This window comes from Vicugna pacos, chromosome 11 (genome assembly GCF_048564905.1).
Source record: "Vicugna pacos chromosome 11, VicPac4, whole genome shotgun sequence".
NCBI lineage: Eukaryota > Metazoa > Chordata > Mammalia > Artiodactyla > Camelidae > Vicugna > Vicugna pacos.
The window spans coordinates 3,758,996-3,764,876 of NC_132997.1; the positions used below are offsets into that span (position 1 = coordinate 3,758,996).

Consider the following 5,881-nt stretch of genomic DNA (forward strand, 5'->3'; position numbering starts at 1 on the left):
CAGAACATTCCGTTTCATTGGGGGAAGTTGTTTATGGTTTGTTTGTTTTTTTAATGAGAAATAATTTTACCAGAGCCTAACCAACCTGGGAGAAGGGAAATCCCTTCTGTGTCACCCAAATTGGGGTGGGGGGAAAGAGACACACTTGTGGAGGTCACAGCTCAGGGCACAGGCTCAATGAGAACTAATCACAGGACTGCAGATGCCCTGCTCTGTCCCGCTCCCCCAACACCTTACCTCCATGTCAGTAGGGCCCGTGTGTAATAACAGGAGTAAAACTAAAAGAAGTAAATGTCTCAGGAGTGTCTAGGGAAAACCCAAAGACAGCGGGGAGATCAAAACAAGGACACACAGGCTGTTTTAGCCTCTCACACCAATAGCTGTAGCAAACTACACACAGCCCAGCCCCAGTAGATAAATAGACAACCTCACAGAAGAAATTATTTATTTTGGTTCTCTTACCCAGTGCATTCCATGGTGCATCCTCGCCTAGAATTGAGTGGAAGCAAGTCCATCTCAGAAGGGACATAACTGAAGAGGGATGGCTTCCCAGACTCTGAGGGGCAGAGAGAGCACCAGCCTGGGTTAGAGAAACGTGAGGGGTGGGGTAGGGTGTGGGCTGCCTTCTTCCCCAAATAAGGAACCTTCCTGAGGCCAGCACAGTAGGAGGGAGGGCCATGGGGTGGAAGCAGCCAGACTTCATCCTGAGAACTGATGGGATGCCTCAAAGGGACAATTCAGGTGCCCAAACTGGGCCCTGAGTGTGGGAGCCTGTCGGTCTGACTCAGAGCCCAGGACTGAGGTGGGCGCACAGCAGGCCGGTCTTACTTGGCCGGATCCATTTCACTTCTCCGAAGCCCTGTGTAAAACATGAAGCGTGGACGGCCTGGTGAGCACAGCTCTGCCCTCAAGACCGGTTTCAACTCCTCTCTTCCCAGAGAACAGCATCTCTGAACCCATCCTGGGTGACCTCACAGAGATCACCCTAGTGGCCCAGGCTAGTGACCGGGAACATGTACCTTCCTGCAGGCAACCCCTGACGTCCACTGATGCATCATGTACTGGCAAAGAGTGAGTCCCTGTGCATTGGTCTAACAGCAGAGACTCTGCCAAAGGCCCAAGAGGTGGTGTGTGGGACATGCAGGGGTGCAGGAGTGTAAGCAGTGCAAAAGTGTAACTGGTGACAGGGGTGCAGGGGCTGTGGAGGGCGCAGGCATTTCAGGGGATGTGGGGGTGGAGGGATGCAGAATTGCAGAGTGTAGCAGGGGTTCGGAGGTGCAGGGAGTGTAGGGATGCAGGGAGGTGCTCAGGGACGTGGCCAGGATTAGAAGGCAAGTGCACATCCTTGCTGTCAGCCTGACCCCGGGAGGCTATTGCAATGCTTTGGGGCGGCGGCGGCGGCGGCGGCGGCGGCGGTGGCGGTTGGGAGGCTGCCCGGGCAAGCCGGTCGATTTCTTCTCTTCCCTGCAGCCTGGCCTGGGGTGGGGCTTGGCCGGCGGAGATTCGCCAGATGTTGGACTCCAGGTAAGCTTGCTCCTGGGAGGTGGGGCGGTTAGGTCAGCGGGCGGCGGCAGCGGTAGAGGGGCGGAGCGGGGCTACCCCTGGCGAACGGGTGGAATAGCTGCCATTTCCCGGCTGCTGGGCCTGGGAGCGGCCTCTGCTTCCCCAGGTCGCCGGACACTCCTGTCCCACTCAGCTTGCTGAGTGCGGAGTGGGGGCGGGGCCGTTAAGGTGCGGGGCCCACGGGGGGAGGGGGGCTGCCGCGGGGGAGCCGGTCAATTCGCTCCGCTCTCCCCAGCGGCGGAGCGAGGGGCGGCTTCTGCTGCCCTAGAGGCGGGACGCGGTTCTCCAGAAGAGCTTGCTCCTGGGAGGCGGCGGCGGAGGCGGCAGGGGCAGGGGATGTGTTCCAGGGAGCTGCTCCATTTCTTCTCTCCCCCGCGGCCTGGCTTGGGGGCGACCTCTGCCGCCGGAGATTTGCCTGAGGTCCGACTCCACGTGAGCTTGCTCCTGGGAGATGGGTGCGGTGCGGTCAGGGGGCTGGTAAGGTGGTGGCTGCGGGCATAGGGAGGCTGCCCCGGAGGAGCTTGTGGATTAGCTCCATGTCTGCACCGCGTGGCCTGAAGGCGGCCTCTGCTGCTCCAGGTCCCGGGACACCCCTGTCCCACTTTGCCTGCTGGGGGCGGGAGGCAGGGTAGTCAGGGTGCAGGGGTGGCGGTGGTCGGCGGCCTGCAGCGGGGGAGCGGCCCATTTTCTCCCATCTTCCCCGCGTCTTGTCCTGGGGGCGGTCGCTGTTGCCCTGTGTTACGAGACGCGTGTATCCTAGTCGGCCTGACCCCGGGAGTTGGACTTGGTACTTTGGGGGTGGTGGCAGCAGCGGCAGGTTTTCCCATGGAGCTTGTCCATTTGCTCCCACTTCCCCCCGTGGTTTGCCCTGGGGGTGGTCTCTGTTGTCCCAAGTTCGCCGGACGTCCATCTCCAGGTCAGCCTGCTCCCTAGAGGAGGCCACTGTGAGGTCATGGGCAAGAGTGGTGGCTGCTGCGGGGGTAGGGGCTGCCTTGGGGAGCTGGTGGATTGGCTCCTGTCTCCCCGATGGCCTGGTGTGGGATTGGCCTCTCCTGCCCCAGATCACCAGACGCACCTGTCCCACTCAGCCTGCTGGGGGAGGGGCGCCCTGGGCGGTGACTTTAAGGTGCGGGGGTGGCGATGGCGGAAGTAGAAGACCTGCAGCGCGGAGCCTGACAATTTGCTCTCCTCTTCCCGACGACCAATCCTGGGGGCGTCCTCTGCTGCCCAAGAAGCCGGATGCCCGTCTCCAGGTCAGCTTGCTCCTGGGAGACGGGCCCGATGCGGTCGAGGGGCAGAAGCAGTTGCGAAGGCCGGCTGCCCCGCCTAATGGGGCCACTTCTTCTCCTCTCCCCTGACCTGGCCTGGGGACGTCCTCTCCGGCGCAAGATTCGCCTGACACCCCACACCCGGTCTGATTGCTCCTGGGAGGTGGGCGCAGTGAGATCAGGAGGTGGAGAGGACAGGGGGCTGCCACTGGAGAGCTGGAGGATAAGCACCAATCTCTCTGGAGGCCTGACGTGGGGGCGGCCTCTGCTGCCCCTCGTTCCCAGGTCACACTTCTTCGGGTCATATTTCCCCGGGGTTGCAGTAGGGTGCGGGGGCCGCGGGGTGTTGGCGGGGGTATGAAGCCTGCCGCTTGGGAGCAGGGGGTTTAGCTCCCATCTTTTCCGCAGCTTGGCCTGAGGGCAGCCTCTCTTGCTCCAGGTCGCAAAGCAGTTTCCCTGACAGCTTAGCCACCAGAGGTGGGCAGGATGGGCTGAGAGCGCTGAGGCAGCCGCCAAGGCAGCGACGGAGGGGGCTGTCCCTGGCCAGCTGATCAATTTGTTCCCATCTCAACATTTGCTGCCCCAGTTTCGCAGAACGCCCTTGTCCAGTTTATTCTTCTCCAGGGAGGTGGGCGCAGTGCATGCAGCCCGAGGTCTGGGCTCTCCCTTGGGAGGGGCAGAAATCTCTTGTTCTCCTTTGTCTTTATTCTTCAGCGAAGTGGTTACTGGACGCAATTCTTAATTCTGAGAATGTGTATCCTGTGTTACGGAAGAGCTGCTGGACAGTGAGTTTTCTGGGTGGATTTTCATATCAGCTGATGTCCCAGGCAGGCAGGAAAGCTATTACTCAGAGCTTCTTAGTCTGGGGTTGGTGATGGCCCCGCCATCCTCACCATGCTTTTTAAAAATATGTTACTCCCCTCTTTTTCCTAGGTGACATTTTAGGTTATTGGGTCTCAGATTGCTGGCACACTCATCCCTGTTCTCAAACATTTTTAAACTTGGGTGAAGTGATAAGTAGGGGAAGATGATTTACTGAAAGGTAAGACTACTTAAATTCGCATTAAAGCTACATTCTGTCAATCTTTCTCAAATGATTTTTCTCTGATTCTAAGTCCACGACCTAGTGAATGTTGTACTCCTGTGTAAATCATTGATCTTCACATCACATTTCTTGAGTGGTCAACGAGATTTGTTAATTAGATTATTCCTGAAAGGAAAAGTTCAGGCTTTTCAGAATTCCTTGTCTGATGTCACCCAGGCAGTCACAGTAGAAGACAGAGCTGATATAAAAATCCCTCAGCTGCCTGAACTGCAAAGCTTCTGGGATTACTGATCCCTGAAATGCAGGTGACTCTTGATGATAATCTGGGGGATGGTTTATATGATCAGATTCTTCCAGTCCTATAAATGGGTTCCGTGGCCCCAGCCCTGGGAGAACTGGTCATAGGGGCCATATCGTGAGGGGTGGGATGGGAAGACAATGTGTAAGAGCTGGAATCACTGAGATTCCACACTCGCTAAACACAGACTCCAGAGCCTAATTGTTGTCAGGTTCTGTTCTGGATTTGAGAGTGTGTTCATACATGATTCTTGCCCTTCTGGAGTCACTGCCTGGATGGAAGTAACCTTTACATAGATCTGTGGAGGATGACATTTAAGTAGATAGGCTGTTATGGTTCTCAGTGTGCCCAGGCTTGCTCTTCCAGGCACTCGTGGGACTAACGAGAGTCATGTTATTCACTCATTCACTGATTTATTACCCTTGAATTGATCACTCGTCCCACAGTAAGTGAAAGTAGGTATCAGGAAGCTGAGTTTTGTCCCCTGTCCTATCACTGATTGTATCTGTCAGTCGGGCGCCCTGCGTATGCATTGTGAAATGGTGGTATTTCGTGCCCAATGGGGCAGCACTGTCAGTTCTGAGAATCAGGGGAGACACGTGGGTAGGACAGCACCCTGACACACATGGCACCCCCCACCCCTTGAGACAGAATTGTTGATGCTCAGGTGACCCGATGTAGACCGCGGTGCTAAACCTGAGCATGTTTAGTGATCCTGGTGGCTATGAAAATACAGACTACCAGTCGCTACCTCTGGAGACTCTGAGGGTGTGCACCCCAGAATTCTGCATTTTAAGAAGCACTTTAACGAATCCTGATGAAGAGATCTGAGTGTCCCACGGAGAAACACTGGTGTGCGAGACACCAATATTGAGAATTCTCAGGGAACGATGTCTTTTCAGGTTGGTCCAAGGGCCCTCACTTTAGACTTTTGCCTTGGGTTTAATTGTATGTGTTCAGAAGTGATGTCTTTCACTTCCAGTGCATGTCAGTATGCTCTGTGCAGGGATTTGCTCTCAGTAGATGGCAAAAACTGATTCTTCAGGTCACCGAGCTAAAGTGTGAACGATATTTTATTTTGGTTTTCTTTATAGCAATGCAGAGTCTCCCGAGAAGAGATTCAGACTGAACAGCTTTGTGTCAGACTTTGGAAGATGGCTGCTGCCCAAGGTGTTCTCTGGCAGTGCAATCACGAATCTAGGTCCCTCTTTCACTGCTACATCAATGGAGTGGACCACTTGGACAAGGCCAAAGCTGGTATCCCTACCATAGCCCTTTACAGTGATATTCCGCTCCAGGAAGCCATCAGAAGCAGCAGGTGGCCAGAGGAGGAGCCGAACAGACTCATGAAATGTGACATCCCCAACTTTATCAACACGGACCAGAACTCTTCCTTTGTGGAAAATGATTTCCTGATTTTGTAACTACCGATTGTTCTAGAAAATAAGCCAGTTGCCCAGAACTCACACAAAGACTTGAATTGAGAAACGTGCTTTGTCAGGTATCTTTCTGAAGATGCGAAGTCTGTCTTTGTATGGCAGGAAGCCCCCTTTCACAAAACTGAATGTGTTTGTGTCTGAGAGAGGGAAATGGAGACAGAAAGACGAAGAAGCAGAAGAGAGCCCCCTCAGAAGAGAGCTAGTTAAGGTGAGTTTTTGTGCCTTTAAAAAACATTTGGGGTTTTAGGGGGAACAAAGTATTTACACT

General features: G+C 54.9%; 1 long non-coding RNA gene across 2 annotated transcripts; it reads left to right on the forward strand.

The window, feature by feature from the left end:
- The first annotated feature begins 1,850 nt into the window (after positions 1-1,850).
- Positions 1,851-5,543, forward strand: LOC140699596 (uncharacterized). Of its 2 annotated transcripts, none has more exons than XR_012077803.1 (3): positions 1,851-1,995; positions 3,765-3,873; positions 5,269-5,543. It is a non-coding gene; the product is annotated as an uncharacterized lncRNA (long non-coding RNA). The 2 variants fall into 2 exon arrangements; XR_012077804.1 differs by having other exon boundaries at positions 1,913-1,983.
- The last annotated feature ends 338 nt before the right edge of the window (positions 5,544-5,881 follow it).